Here is a 17,187-nt window from a genome sequence, read left to right on the forward strand (position 1 = left end):
AGCAGGGAGGCTGTTGTGGGGCTCCATCCAGGATCCTGAGATGACCTGAGTCAAAGGCAGATGCCCAACTGACTGTGTCACTCAGGTGCCTCTATAGTTCTAGTATATTCCTTCTTTTCCTTGCTCTCTTCTCTCATGATAATTTGGTTTTCTTTAGCGATATACTTGGATTCCTTTCTCTTTCTCTCTCCCTTTTTTTTTTTTTGCATATTTATTACTGGTTTTTGGATTTGTGGTTACCCTTCAGTTTTTATATAACATCTTCATTATATAGCAGTCTATATTAAGTTGATAGCCACTTAAGTTTGAACTCATTCTTTCCTCCTGTCCTCCCCATGTTTTGGGTATATGGTGTCATACTTTGTATTCTTTTATTTTGTAGGTTCCTTGACAATTTTTACAGATATGCTTTTTTTTCTGCTTTCCTACTTCCTATTTTTCCTTACTTTTCTTTATAGTCTTTCATTTCTGCTCAAAGAGTCTACTTCAGCATTTCTTGTAGGGCTGAGTTAGTGGTCATGATTTTTTTTAACCTTTGTTTGGGAAAATCCTGCTGTACCAGTGCCTGTTAAGAGTTTTGCAGGAGGGAACAAAAGTTTGTGAACCACCGTTTCAACAAACCTTCATATGTGAAAATCTAGTTTTAGACTGTAGACTACAGATTTAGACTGTAGACAAATTGGAGGTATTTTGTGTTTTCTTAAGTCTTCCATGGCCATGTGGACCCAAAAAACCTCTCAAATCTCTTTGTTCATCCAGGAGTTTGCTCCTAAGTGTGTTTCTAGACATCACCACCTGGATGTGTCAAATATGCTCAGATTCATCATGGACTCTTCGGTTTCCTGTCCTTTTTAGTATTTTCAGGTGCAGGGCTTAGCATTGTTGTTTACACAGCCTCACATCTGGAAAGCTGGGAGTCATTTTTTACATTTGTTCCTCTCCCCATACCGTCAGATACTAAGTGTTGCAAATTTCTCAAGGTGTTTCCTACTCACCACTCTTTCCTGCCCCTACCAATTCTTCCCTGTATCACATCCTCATCACTCCTCTCCTGGACAGTCTCTCAGGTCTTCTAAAGTCCCCCTGCCACGAGTCTCACACTCTCTAATCCATGTCCTTGCTTACCTTTCTAGACTCAAGTCCCATCATTATTCACTTTCTAAGGGTTAATAATACTGAAAAGTTATCTTTCACTAAATATACCAAGTTGGCCCTGAGCTCTCTGTCTTTATATTTGTTTGTTTTCACCTTCATGGAGAATTAGTTTGTGGCATAGTTTTGGATTTGCCTTTACCTGTGAATCCTTACCGCAGACTTCCACAGACTGAAGCTCTCCTTTCATTTACTCCATGTGCACTTCCATTATATTGTCATTGTGTTGTATTTTCTTCTTCCTAGGTTCTTCAGAGTATGAATTGTGTCTGTTCCTTGTTCAGTCTCTACTACATTGCACAGTTCCTGGTACATAAATATCTGGCTAATGAATGATTGAATCTCCTTAATTAAAACTCTTGACAAAGGCAATTAAAATATAATTCACCTTACAATAAAATTTAACTTACAAACTTCAGAGTTACAAATATATTGAATCTCCTCCTGGCTTCACTTATAATCAGTCAGTATATTTTGAGAATGTAACTATCTGATTTCAATATATTGACCTCTTGGGAAATATATAGTTAAAAACTGTAGTAGGTTATTACATAGGTGCAGGAAATTATAGACATCAACACATGTATTATCTTTACTGTCTACTTTGTGTCTTCTCTCCCTTACAATCAGTAAAATACTTCTTATATCATATTTATTCTCTTTTGTAAGATGCATCGTGTAGCTGATTTGATGTGTAATTTGCTCATGCAAAAAGGAAAATCACTGCTGCAGAAAAATGTAGCCTGGTCTTATCTTCAGGGGAAAATATTGTTATATAACTGATCCCAAACTTTGAAGAAATTTTCTTTTCTTCTTTTTTAGATGTTTTTTCAATTATATGAAAGAGAGAGAGAGAGATCATGAGCAGGGAGAGGGGCAGAGGGAGAAGCAGACTCCCTGCTGATCAGAAAGCCCAACGAGATCATTACCTGAACTGAAGGCAAACACTTGACAGAACCATCCAGGCACCCCCTGAAGGACGTTTCTATCTTAAGACTTATTTTCTCTATGCTATTGTGACTAAAGTAGTATAGGACTTCCAGCCTTTTATTAATGTTCAATGAACACATAGTACTTACCTGATAGTGCTCTAGATGATAGGATTGCAAAAATGATTAAAACAGAATTCCTGTCCTCTTGGGGATAATAGTTAATAAAAAGCTCAGGCCACTAAAGACACAATTGCAATAATGCTAAGGATCATAGAAGGTAAATAAAGCTGAATAAAGCTGAACTACCATATGGCCCATTTCAACAGGGTGATGTACCACAGGGGATGGCACACATGAGGAGCTCAATCTAAAAACTGAAAATCAATTTGTTACTTTTGTATGTTTTCTTGAAAAATGCCAAGAGTGATTATCACATGAAGCACTGCAAAATATCCTAAAAATCTGCTACATGAAAATACTTCCCAGAGTCAGTCATCGCAGTAATGTTGCCGCCCTCGACCTTCACTTTACCTCACACCCAGCTCTTGGTTTGTTTGCTTCACCCCCACCCTCCTCTTTCACTGTCTCTCTCTCCCCCAAAACTGTCTCTGAATATTCAAACCACTCTTTGTCTTCTCTATTTCTTTCTCTTTTTCATCCGTCTTTTCCAAATTCATTATTTTCTCCCAAGAATGGACTTTAGCTGTCATAATGTAAGTAATCTGTTTTCCTGCTTTTGTTTTTTACTATGTCACTTAACGCCTGACTATAGTCCTGACGGACATAAGGACCGATATAATAAAGAGCTCAGACACCAAGCAAAGGTAGGGAAGGGAAGGAGGCTGTGACCATTCACACACTAACATTTTTTCTTTCTGCCACAAACAGAAATGATGACAGCCCATTATACCTTCCTTATGGATGTAGGATTCTAGGAATAAATTAACACATTCCAGCTTACACAAAATAAAATGGAACCATGACTTATAAGCTCCCTATACCTAGACACTTAAAATTATCAAACACATTTTGCTGCTAAATGGATATTAAAGAACAAAAATAGGGAACTTCCAATAATTTTTTTGAACGATTTACCTTGGGAAGTTCTGAAATGAGAACTTTTGGACTGAAAAATGGATATCAGCTTTAGAAATGTATTAAATAGGGTCTATCCAAACAGCAAAAGAATCATGTGCACACTATACAAATATATTAATTCTCTTTTACATTTATATTGATAAATCAGTCAAATGCATGAATGAGCCAAAACAGTCCGCAATGTTAAATACAGCCAATGTGAGCAGAGATTAACTAATAATGCTGGGGAAATTATTATTTTACCAGGAAATGTATTCTTTCCCTCTATTTGTCTTTGGAGATGTAGCATAAGAAATTTGGCTGAAGATCAATTTTGAGAAACAAACGATCTCAGACAAATTTTAAGGAGGTTAGAAGAGTGCTAGGAGGAAAAATGCCTGCAGGAATCATAATTGAAAAAAAATGTATTTATTCTGGGGATGGTTATTTAAATGGAAGTTTTCATTTACTTTGAAACTTTAACTATTACTAAATATTTAAAAATCTGTCTTGATTATTCATACCGATGGGATATGTATTTTTAATTTCCCCCACAAGACTTTTTGCTCAGTCTCTCCACATCCTTAACAATATTATTTCTCGGGGAGCCTGGGTGGCTCAGTGGGTTAAAGCCTCTGCCTTCAGCTCAGGTCATGATCCCAGGATCCTGGGATCGAGCCCCACATCGGGCTCTCTGCTCAGCGGGGAGCCTGCTTCCCCTCCTCTCTCTCTGCCTACTTCTCTGCTTGCTTGTACTCTCTCTCTCTGTCAAATAAATAAATAAAATCTTTAAAAACAAACAAACAAAAGAAAACAATATTATTTCTTGGTTCAGTTCTCCCCTCCCCTCCTAAACAGGGAACTTCACAGAGCCATGTACGTATGAGCTACTCACTAAATATGTGCCATTGATCTAAAGTCTGACTTAGTTTTATTTTCCTGGTAATAACTACATATGCCAGGAAATGGATGGAGAGGAGAAAAAGCAATACAATTCTCAGGTAATAAATAGACTTCATGTTAGGCACTGAATATTGAGAACTGTTTGTGATTAAGTAGAGTTGCTTCTAAATATCTAGCTAATTAGTTGACTTTTATTTATAACATCCAGAATTGCTAAACACAGGCTAACACATCTTCTCTGTGTTACCATCTTTCCATTCTAAGAAACTTAATCTTTTGGGACACCTGGGTGGCTCAACCGGTTGAGCATCTGACTCTTGATTTCGGCTCAGGTCGTAATCTCAGGGTCATGGAATTGAGCCTCACATCAGGACTCTGCATCAACAGTCTGTCCCACTCCCTCTTCTTCTCTCTCCCCATCCTCTCTCTAAAATAAAATAATTTTTTTTTTTAAAAAGCTTCATCTTCATCTCTCTTTCCCTCTTTCTTTCTTTTACATAGAACTGGCTACATGGAGGATAGGGTAATAACAGAATCTACCTTTATGTGTTTTTGAGAAATTAAATGAGATAACACTATACCAGGGCCTCAGCATGGGGCCAGATATGTCAGTTTATCTTGCCATGGGTTGTGTATTTCTGCTGAGCACTTGATTTTGCCAGAGACTAGCCAAGATGTCTTAACAAGAATCATCTCTTTTTATTTACCATTTTCATTTTGAAGGTGGGCCTAGTGGTCACAGAACTAGTAAAGGGTAATGACAGTATTTGATCTTCAGTAGTCTTGTTCTAGTTTCCCAATTCTCAGCCATAATATTTCCCATCTTACACATAATGCTTCTCAGTGACTTGCTCTTTTTTTTCCTTCCATGGATAGCAAACTTATTTCTGTCATGTTTTTCAGCAGAATTTCCAGATAGAACAAAAGCTTTCTTATTTAACAAGTAAAGAAATCAATTACTATTTTTTCCCTTCATTGTTGCAATAAAAAATCTTGATCTGATGGAAAACTTCACAAAATTATGAATGCTTTAAAGGGAAACCAGAATCCCTTTGATTTTATTAATATACAGGTTTCATACTTTAGTACCTATTCCCAGTGATTGAGAAAAAAGAATTGCATTTAAAATTTCACTCAAGCTTTTACACAAATGGTGGATAATCAAAGACAAAATATTATACTAATAATAAATTAAGGGATATTAGATTTGCATATTTTTCCCTTTGAAGTTTGCAGATTTATGGTTAACTAATTCTTTTAACAACATCTCTGGCAATAGTATTTGTTTTTAGAAGTAGTTGCTGTTAACAATTTTTAATTATATATTCCTAACATTTACTGTTTTGGAGTGTGTATGGAAATCAGTAACTGTAAAATACCCACAGGAAATAAGAAATGTGAAGTCCCTTACATTTTAAGTAGCACATCTGTGTCCAAGTAAGGTTGTGCCTTAGGAGGCAATTGTCTCAATCACAGAACTTCCTTAACTTAGAGAGGGTGTGTAGTGAAACATATATGGGTTGTACACATCCTGAATCCTGTACAGACCACTGGACTCAAACAGTGTCTAGCACATAAGGGAATCTCAATATTTATTAGATGGGTAAGCTCTGATTAGTGGAAATATTATAAATGTGATTTTGTGTGTGGATGGTGGTGGCATGGTTTTCAGATGGGAGAGAATCATTTATGCAGTATCAAACGGAAAGATGTTTATTAAACAAAGGTTTAAGTGGCAAAGGCTTTGAAGTAAAAGGCTTTGAAGAGGTTCAGAACTCAGACTTGGGTGTGAATGGTCAGTAAGTCCATGCAGTGTAAGTATCTTTTAATGCCTTCTTTTGGATACTTTATTTGTAGATATCTATTGATACCACAAGCCATGTCTTGGATAAATATGAATTAATGGAAAAGAAAAAGTAAGCAAGTAATATAGCAAACAATGCTCAATAAGTAAACAATGCTCAATTACATTTTCCAAATGTTAGAATTAGAAACTGTATTCAATGAGATCACATGTTCTCCCTTAAGACTTCACATATCTAACAATTTTGCTAGTCCTGTAGGAAACATCATCTTGCATGAGGAGAGAGGGTGTTTTAAACTACACAGACAATTACATCTTGTTATAAATAGGTTGTGTTCTAGAAGTTCATTTGAAAGTTAATTTTTTGGAGTTATAACCTATTTTCCTCTGGAAGCAATGTGAGAAATAGGACTTAGATTCCCAAGGTGTTAGTAGATGTCATGGCTTGTCCAAGAAATTTAATGTAAAAACAAGTGCTCTGGGGTAAGAAAGAGCTAGATTCGAATTCCAGTTCTCTAAGTTTAGTTTCTTCCTCTATAAAATGGTACTAATTACAGGACTCATTTCATTGGGTATGTGTGGATTAAATGAGAGTTATGGATTATTAAGTATAGTGCATACTTCTAAGCAAATAGTGCACAATAAAAAAGAAGATATTGTTATCTACCACTGTAATAAAGTCTAGTAAAATATAGATTCTCACTGTATTTATGTCTTTGTTGTTTCCCATTTCTATTGGGACCCCAGACATTGGTAAAATTCAAAAATTATCCATGTAATTCTGGGACTTCTATGCCTTTCCTCAGACTCTTTTCCATATACTTTTTTTCAAAGTCCCAGCTCAAATGTTACCTCCTCTGAAAAAAACATTTTTTCTGCTCTGGAGACAAAAGTAATGAGGAAAAACACAAATGTTAAGGATGAGCTAAATGCTAAGCAGAACTAGTTAAAGAACAAGAACAGGCCAGTGGATTTGTGGGTTTGCCTGCTCACAAGGGCTGGGTGGGTTAGGTGGTATGGTGTCCTCCACCAGCAGAGGGCTCTTTTGTTAGAAGGTAGAATAGATGAGGTGCGCCTGGATGGCTCAGTCAGTTAAGCATCTGTCTTTGGCTCAGATCATGATCCCAGAGTCCCTGGATCCAGCCCAGCATTGGGCATCCTGCTCAGTGGGGAGTCTGCTTCTCCCTCTGCCCCTTCTCCTGCTTATGTGCTCTCTCTGTCTCTTGCTTGCTCTCTCTCTCAAAATAAATTAATAAGATAAAAAAAAAAAAAAAAGAAAGAAGAAAGGAGGTAGAAGAGGTGAGAGCCCTAACCAAGAATTTGCCAAAATAAATCATAATGGATGAAGCAGCAGGAAATCCAGCAGGAGCTGGACTATATAAACTTGACGGTGAGCTGTACGTGGTCAGGCACACAGTCTAGTTCATTGCTATCATCTCACCATCTAATACCGGGAAACTGAGGTATTCACTGACTTGGATATTTGATTAGAACAGAGATGAAGGAATAAAGGGAGAGTATGCAAAACTAAGTTGTTGTGTGTGTGTGTTTTAAGATATTATTTATTTATTTGACAGAGAGAGACAGAACACAAGCAGTGGGAATGGGAGAGGGAGAAGCAGGCTTCCTGCTGAGCAGGGAGCCAGATGCAGGACTTGATCCCAGGACCCTTCCATCGTGATCTGAGCCAAAGGCAGATGCTTAACAACTGAACAACGCAGGTGCCCCTGTCTTTTTTTTTTTTTTTCTTTTACAGAGAATGTGAGGGGATATGGGGAGGGACAGAGAGAGAGAGGGAGAGAGAATCCTAAGCAGGAACCACACCCACTGCAGAACGTGATTCGGGGCTCAATCTCAGGACCCTGGGATTAAGACCTGAGCCGAAGGCAGACACTTAAGCCACCCAGGTGCCCCAGCAGAGCTAAGCTGTACAGAAGTTCAAAAGTCTATTAAATTATATTCACTGAAATAAAATGTCCTTAAATAAGTAGTTCTATATAAAATAAAAGTCTGCTGCTTTTACATTTTAATTAAATCAAATAAATTTGCTCTCATTGACAATTCTGGTTTTAAGAAATAATTCCAGGTATCCGGGCACATCTGAGTGGCTCAGTTGGTTATGGTGCCTATGGTGCCGGTCATGATCTCAGGGTCCTGGGGTCAAGACTGCATCAGGTTCCTTGCTTAGTGGGGAGTCTGCTTCTTCCCTCTCCTTCTGCCATACCCCTGCTTATGTACTCACTCAAATAAATAAATAAAATCTTTAAAACAAAAAAGAAATAATTCCATGTATCATTTCAAACCATCATTATGAATATACACGTCTCTTAGGTGGTGATTTAGATCACAGCAAGGTGATGGGGATGAAACCAAGCGTTTACTGGATATTAAAAAAAATAATGATTTAATCATGGGGCTTTTAAATAGGCACATACATGGTAAGCATGTTATTCTTATAATTTCGTAGTTCAATTGTATGGGGTTACAGAGAGGGAAGACTCCTTTGGGAGGAGGAGGATTGCATACACATTAGTGTAACAAATGGAAACTTGTGTCATCTTATTTTCTATTTTTCTAGTCCACCCAACGATATTGACAATTCTGTCTTTTCTAAGGAAAATATTTTACATTTGGGGTAAATGTCAAGTTTGTTTTGTTTTGTTTTCTAAAAGGCCAATGGTTACCAAAGGCTATGATATATTGGTACCACTCTACTCAGAAGAGAGTTTCTGGCTTTATTCCAACTCTCCATTCAGTGCGTGGCTTTCCCAAGAGGACTGTTCTACTTTATAATTATGCTGTTAAGTGCAACTGCTTTACCAGGTGCTGAGGGATTTTTTTTTTTTTTTTACTCCTTTCATGAATGCTAAGACAGCTACCCCCCAACATAGGTTGTGTGTGTTTCTGTGGGTGCCAGTTTACACATATACCTTTAGATTTTGTCCTTGATCTTTCTGTCTTCTATTTCTACTGATTTCCTTCCTCTGATCTGTAGTACTATTTCTGTATGTACCGAAGATACCTAATTTAAATTTCTAACCCACATCTCTGTCCTGAATACTCAGATGCATATATCTAAATGTCCCCTGAATGTCTCAAATTCTATACTCAACAGACGGCTGTGGTATTGAGGTTTACAAAAAGAAACAAATATTCCCTCTCTGTCACCATTCCTGGCACTGATCTCCTCTACCCTTGGGATTTCCTAAATTGTGAGAGCAATGCAGGTGCCTTTTGTTATGTTAATGAGGTGACTTTTGGAAAACAGGCTGGCTAAGATGGGAGCTGGTTGCCAGGGGAACCAACCACCATCTGATTAGAGGGTTGGAGCTTTCAGTCTCCACCCCATACTCTGACTTCCAGGGAGGGGAAAAGGGCTGGAAATGAACTTCAATTACCAACGGTCAGTGATTTAATCAACCATGTCTGAGAAATAAAGCCTCCATAAAAACCCAAAAGGACTGGCTTCAGAGAGGTTCCAGGTTGGTGAACACATGGAGATTTGGAGAAAATGGTGCACTCTAAGAGCATGGAAGGTCCACACCACTTTCCGTGTCCTTGACCTATCTCTTCCATCTGACTCTTCATCTTTACCAAGTGTCTTTTATAATAAACTGGTGGTCTAGTAAGTAAATGTTTCTCCACCTTCTGCGAGCTGCTCCAACAAATTAATTGAAGCCCAGGAGAGGGTGGCTAGAATAGGCAGTTAGTTAGGTTGTAAAACAGGATGTCTGGAGGCCAGCAAAGAGGAAGTCATGGCCAACATGGAGAAGTCAGAGGCCTGACCTTGTAGCACTCTGAAAAAAAAAAAAAAAACACACAAGAAAATGGATCAAATCTGGTGGGCCCAAGATGGCTGACAAAATAGACCAAATTTCACATTATTCCTTAGTTACACTACATTACCAGACCAAAATCTCCTCCCTAAGGGTGCCATGATAGGAAACCCCTGACCAAATAAGGGAAAAAGTATATAACCCCCATTCCTGAAGAGACCATCCTGCTTCCAAAATATCCCCTCCTCTAGTAAAGAATATTCTATCCACTTGTTAACAACTGTCTGTGAAAAATAGAAACTGCAACCCCAGGGGGTGTAGCTCTTCTTTGAGCTCACCAGCTCTCACATCTTGGGAGTGTACTTCCCGTTTAATAAACCTTCCTGCTTGCACTGCTCCCCACACTGTGTTGTGTCTGTCCTTGTATTCTTTTTTGTTGTTGTTGGTGGTGGGGGAACCAAAACCTTCAATGACATCTTTTGGATGGGCTGTGTTGAGGCTGCAGGTCCCAAGTTCTCCCCAGTCCATCTGGCAACAGTCAGAACCTCCAATCTACAGTCTGTCTGTCAGAGAACCAGCTAACAACCTGTACATGGAAATCTGTGTCTAAAGTGAGTGAGGAGGGCAGTCTTGGGGGTGTGAGTCCTTAACCGGTGGGATTTGATGGCTTACTCCAGATGCAGAGTGTCAGAAGGTGTTAAATCTGTGGGACCCTCTGTCATTGTGCATGGAGTATTGAATTAATTGCTTGGTCGTGTGGAAAATAACACATAAATTGGACAGCTCAAACACAATATATTAGAATCTTAACACATAATATCCTCCCTCTTTCTATGCTTTTACAACATGTCCCTTTTACTATATTCTTATTTCAGTGCATATCACCTTTATTTAGGTAGTTACCTAAGACTATAAACAGAATCAAAACTCTGAAATCTTCTTCATATCTTACAGACAATTAATTCACCCCTTTGACATCTTTGGGATATTTCCATATATGACTGCCTTACTTCAGGGCATCATAGTATTTTGCTTACTTTACTGCAATAGCTCCAAAATATTCCCCCTACCTCCAGTCCAGTTCTTTTCCAATCCATTTTTGTACTTGCCCCATTGACAGTGATCTTTCTAAGACATGAACTCTGGATTTTAAATTTTTGGGATTCTTTTGGTCCATGAGTTTACCATATCCGATCCAACTTACCATGTAAATTCCATGAGTTTACCATGTCTGATCCAGCTTTGCATCTCTGCATCTAATGTCTAGGTGAATGCTGGGTATAGGATAGACTTGCTAAATCATTCTTTTACTCATTCATTTGCTTTCTATTAACACCTTCAGTAAACCAGGGGCTGTTACATGTTCTGGGTATACAGATGTAAACAAGATGGAAAATTCCTCTGTCTTATGGAAGAAAAACATGTGCGATGATGGAAAATAAACAGAAGTGGCTTTTATAGTTATCAGAGAAAGCCTTTCTATGGATGTAGCACTGGGGTTGGAATCTTGAAGGTAAAAAGGATTCAGCCTTGAGAAGCAAAGTCTCCTGTTCCAGGAGCACGCCTGGAACAGGGTAGGCTAAAAGGAAATTGCAGTTAGGTAAGACTGCCCAGCTGATATAAAGCCAGAAGATGGAAGTGGTCCATATACTTTCCTTCCCTGCCTGAGTGAGTACAAAAAAAGTAAGCGGGGAGCTTCTTTTTGCTTTGAATTGGCCACGTAACAGACACCAAAAGAGTTGCTTCCTGATCCTTTTAAGCTATGTCTTTAAATTTCCGTTGAGTACCGAAGAAATCTGCAATCTGTTTTTAAAATTGTCATAGGGGATTAGTGAACTCCATTGGCCTTTAGACTGTTGATTAGGAACCTGTGAGTACCAATAGGGAATAACCCAGAAAGCCCGATGGTATTTAAAATGGATCCATATAATGACATATTTTTTGTCTTTTAAAAGACTCAGAAGCATGGCTTTGGAGCAACTTAGCTTCAAGAAAAAAAGGAAATGATTTCTTTGTTGTGATTCATGCTGAAGGGCACAATTTCACATGAGAGCAAAAAGATCTGTTTCTTGCTTTTTAAGAGCAGTATCAAATTTAAATACGTTCTCTATTGCCTGCATACTTTTTCAAAGGCATTCTGAGATTCAAATAGTATAGCTTATTAACTGCATTTTCAACTTCTTTTATGCTGAGGGGAGACAGTTTCCATTTAATCTAAGAAAAGTCACTATAATGAAAATGGGGATAGAATTGCAAATTGTAATTCTACAGACAAGAGCATCATTTCATTATAATGTAAATAACCATTCCCATGCTGTGTGGTATACTTAACTGAATTTGGTTAGATGATTATGGTGCTGGAAGGCGTCTGGAGGTGGGCAGTAATGGGGTTCTGTTTGGTGTAATAAAATATTAGGGCCTCTGGAGTCAAACGAGTCTCTCATTCTTGCATTTGACCTTTAGGAAGAAGACCTCCTCTGAGCTTTAAACTTGGGAATCCAGTTTTCTTTAACGTATCACTTGCCAAATTTGCCTGGTAATAAAAATTACCTTGGGTAATCTTTCAGTTGGCTATCAACTCTCTTAGGGAGTGGGAGAAACTCCATTTTACTACATAGCCAACCATGACGTTGGATTTATTGTAACTTCACTACTTCTAAGTTTTCTTTATTCAGTATCTTAATTTCTTCAAGATTTTTATTTATTTATTTGTTTGACAGACAGAGACCACAAATAGGCAGAGAGGCAGGCAGAGAGAGAGAGAGGAAAGCAGGCTCCCTGCTGAGCAGAGAGCCCGATGCAGGGCTTGATCCCAGGACCCTGGGATCATGACCTGAGTTGAAGGCAGAGGCTTTAACCCACTGAGCCATCCAGGCGCCCCAATTCAGTATCTTAATTTCTCATTCAAAAGGCATCTGATTTGTCCTGAAGGACAGAAAATTCGTATTTTGGAATTCCTAATATAAGCTAGTTAGTATTAGATATTTAGGTCTAGCTCCGTATGTGTTATCACATGAGTTCACTAGAACTATTTCAAAAGCTGATTTTATTTTCTGCATTCCTCTTTAAGGGTAAGAGATAAATCATCTGAAAATGAGTGTATGTAGAGACTGTGTACATGTGGTGAATAACTTCTGGAAGACATCTTGTAGTTAGAAGTCCAAATGCTCAATCTCCTTCAGTTTCTACACCCAAAAGGAACAATGATTATTCATGTTCAAAATAAAAATGGAGGGCGCCTGGGTGGCTCAGTGGGTTGAGCCGCTGCCTTCGGCTCAGGTCATGATCTCAGGGTCCTGGGATGGGAACCTGCTTCCCTTCTTCTCTCTGCCTGCCTCTCTGCTTACTTGTGATATCCCTCTGTCAAATAAATTAAAAAAAAATCTTTAATTAAAAAAAAAGAAAAAGAAAATGGAGAGACTGTGAACTCTTAACCATCAAAGCAAGCCTGACCATATAGAATTTAATTGATTACTTCAACCCCAGACATAGCTAAGAGATTTTCAAGCATTTTTGAAATATTTCCTTGCAGTCCTTAATTTTTGTACATATATTTTTCATGTAGTTTAGCTCTACTTAGGTATCTAATTTTCTCTCCTACTTTTCTTTCTGTTGTCCCGACCCCCACCTCCACCCCAACACACACTAAACTTTTTCCCTTGGAGTGCATCCGTGTTTTTCTGGTGAAGTAGCTATGTATTTCTGAGACTGCCTTTGACTTCAGAAGTGGTAGAATATGGAGGAGGATAATTGAAACTTTGACTAGAAAATAAGACTTCAGGCCATTATAGGAAATTAAATTATGTACTAAGTAGTCTTTCCAAACATGGTTATGATAATGATAGGGAAAAAACAGTACTCGAAGACGGTTGACCAAACCAGCAAGGGAATTCCAGTCCCTGTCTCAAAGCCCTTCCTGGTTCTTTTTTCCTACCCTGTTTCCTGCATGCACCAAAAGTACCAAGTTTGCAGAAGTAGAAGAGTATAAATTCCCCTCCCTGCTTGTGCTCAGGGCTCAGATCTTTGGAGAACAACCTCCTCTCAGCCCACTGGTGTTAAATAAACTTTTGATCTTCCAAAGTCTCTGAGTGCCACTTGGTTCTTCCGCCAGGATCCAGTCCAAGTTCTGTAACAATAAAGCATATTTTGCTTTCAGTTGTTATCCAGGATTTCTAAGATGAATTGTCTTAGACCGCATAGTATGTATTTTACAGTTCACCTCTTATCTTAGGTCTATTACTTTAAAAAAAAATGCTACTCTATTTTTTTAATATCGAATAACAATGATTTGCATTTAATTTGTCTAGTACTGTGGAATGGGCCAACAACTTTCCCACCAACTGGAAAAACCACTCTATTCTTTGTCATCTCAGAAAATCTTTATATTCTATTAAGAACTAATATATGGTTTCGTCAGTCCTTTTATTATTGTTGTTGTTTTTTAAATTGTAAGTTGTGGTCATAAATATCTGGAAATGGCTAAGACAGATTGAAAATGGCAAGTAAATTACACAGTACTATTTCTCATCTGATCAAACCAAGAGCTCACATGATGTTAGGGGTCATATATTTTACATGAAAGGAGACTCAGACATATTTTGAAGGCTAGTTTCTCAGTGATTATTAAAGGAATAATACATTTAAAAAGTGGAAGTGATAGCTATGTTATGATAATTTTCTATTACAAATTAAATTTAGGCTATTCAGCTAAATTACAATTCTATAAATGCCTCATTTCCTATGTAAATTCATTAAATATATAAATCACTAGTCTTTGCATAGCTAAATCTGCTGTGTTCCCACATAGCAATATTAGTAACGGCTTTTTTCCTGGGAAATTTTGTTGTTTTCATTTGGTAGTTTGACACTTTAAAAACAACACCAATGATTTCAAAGCAACACTTTCATGCCACCCAATGAGCACTCTACGTTGGATTTAAATAAAAAGTTACATGACTTCCAAGTTTTACCTTTTTTTGTGTGTTAGCTTTAGATTATGTACACTAATCATGAAGAATCCATAATCATCGGTAATTTAAAACAAATGAACATTTGAGTTTTGAATTTGCTCCCTGCTTTTGAGGTTATATCCCAGATCAGAAAATGCTATTGTTACAAAACAAGAAGTCCTACTGGGAGATCTGACTAAAAGGAAGGAGAAGAGCTGTATAGTTTCTCATTTTTAAAATTTATTTTACTGCGGCGCCTGGGTGGCTCAGTCTGTTAAGCAGCTGCCTTCAGCTCAGGTCATGTTCCCAGGTCCTGGGATTGAACCCCGCATAAGGCAGATGAGTCTGCTGAGAGTCTGCTTCTCCCTCTCCCTCTGCCTGTTGCTCTGCCTGCTTGTGCTCTCTCCCTCTCCCTCCCTCTCTCTCTCTGTTAAATTGATAAATAAAATGTCATATATATATATATATATATACATATATATATATATACATATATATGTTTTTTTTTAAACTTTTTTATCACAGAAACTTTGGGAACTACCAAAAGAAGAAATAAGAGAAAAAAAAAACCACTCTAAATTTTACAATTCCTAGGCAATGTTTTTTAACTTTCAATATATTTCCTTCTGGTATCTTACTATGCCTACCCTAGAAATTTTCATAATTGTGAATAAGCAATATCAAACTGTGTTTTTTAAAACCAGTACATATCACATTTTTCTTCTGTTATTATAAATTTTTCACAGATACAGTTGTAAATATCTGCAAACTATTTCATTGGGTTGATGTTCCATGATTCATCCTGTCCTTCCTCTGTGGTTGGACAGTTGAACAACACCTGATCTTTCATTGATTTTTGCACAGCTTCCCATTTCTGATACAGACATGTTGCATTTATTTATGACTTCAAGACAGTTCAAATCCTTAGGAAAATAGAGCCTATAAATAAACTTGAGAACAAAATTTTTCTCAAATGAAGCTAGATGGAGTTATCTAGATGTGGTAATGGAAACTGATGATATTCTTATTACAGACTAAGTGCTATATGATTTAGAGAAATAATATTAGACATAATTGACTTGGTGCTTTAAAAATAGGTATTTATCAATGACCAGTTTCAAAAATATTATCTGAAAAGTTTTTTTTTTTTTAATATTTTATTTATTTATTTGACAGAGATCACAAGTGGGCAGAGAGGCAGGCAGAGAGAGAGAGGAAGGGAAACAGGCTCCCTGCTGAGCAGAGAGCCCAACTCGGGGCTCGATCCCAGGACCCTGAGATCATGACCTGAGCCAAACGCAGAGGCTTAACCCACTGAGCCACCCAGGCGCCCCTTATCTGAAAAGTTTTATATGAAACAATATAACCTTAACTTAATGGTAAACATTGAAGATAGTCGTTTTCCCTATTTAAATTATGTGATTCTATTTTTGCTAACTGTCTAAGACTGAATATTTTCATGTGAGATATAAAGTAAATTCCAGCAAAAAGAATAGTGGGAACCAATTCTGTATCTCACCTACTCTGCAATCTGTCCACAAAAGGACCAGTCTGGGACACAATGTCAATGAAAAGTAGACTGATGAATTGCATTTTCTCTTGTGTCTGGGGCACTGAATCCAAGCAAGGTTACACTGTTATTTGTTGAAATAATAGCTGGAAACAGAGGAAGTGCTATTGATCTTTTTGTCAATAAATCATGAGTAAACAATGCAAGCTCCTTGAACTGCTAGGGAAAAATTATGATATCTCATTTCCCGTTTGCCTTCTCAAGTAGGGCAGGATCATTCACTACATATGCAAACTGGAAGCTTTAGATCGGAGTTGACTTCTAACATCTTTTTCTGAGAAAATTCTATAAGTTCACCTCTAATGACAAACAATCTTTAATATAACTTTCTTTTACTATCTCCACCAATTCCTTATTTTCCTCTTCCACTCTTTCCTCTTCCTCCTCGCTCTTCTTTTTTTATTTTTATTTTTGAAAGATTTTATTTATTTGTTTGAGAGTGAGAGAGAGCATGAGAGGGGAGGAGGTCAGAGGGAGAAGCAGACTCCCTGCAGAGCTGAGAGCCAGATGTGGGATTCCACTCTAGACTCTCTTCTGGGATTATGACCTGAGCCTGAAGACAGTCGCTTCAACTGAGCCACCCAGGTGCCTCCCTCTCTTCTTTATTGAGCACAACTTTCTTGCGGAGACTAGGAGAGGATCCTGTTCTTAGAAGACCAACAAAACAAAACAAATCCTCCTGTGCTGTTTTCCCTGACAAACAGATTAAATAGACTGCTGCCAGTCCTGGGATTCATGTGGCATTGTGGGTTGGTAGGCCTGGCGAGTACACAGAACTATTTGAACAGGTCAGGAAGTCAGGGTTTTAGGGGCAGCCAATAAGAGGAGGGGTGGACCTTGCAGGTTGCTGAGGAGAACTGGCTTCTTTAGTAGGTGCGCCAGGTGATGCAGGCAACAGTAACTGGTAACTGAGTGCTTCCATGGTCTAATGATTATCCACAGATACACCAGACAGTCTGACATGTTAGCAAGGCAGGGAGTAGGGAATTTAAGAATAAGTAAAGAGAGCCAATCCGCAGGGTCT

The sequence above is a fragment of the Mustela nigripes genome, chromosome 12 (assembly GCF_022355385.1).
Source record: "Mustela nigripes isolate SB6536 chromosome 12, MUSNIG.SB6536, whole genome shotgun sequence".
Classification (NCBI taxonomy): Eukaryota; Metazoa; Chordata; class Mammalia; order Carnivora; family Mustelidae; genus Mustela; species Mustela nigripes.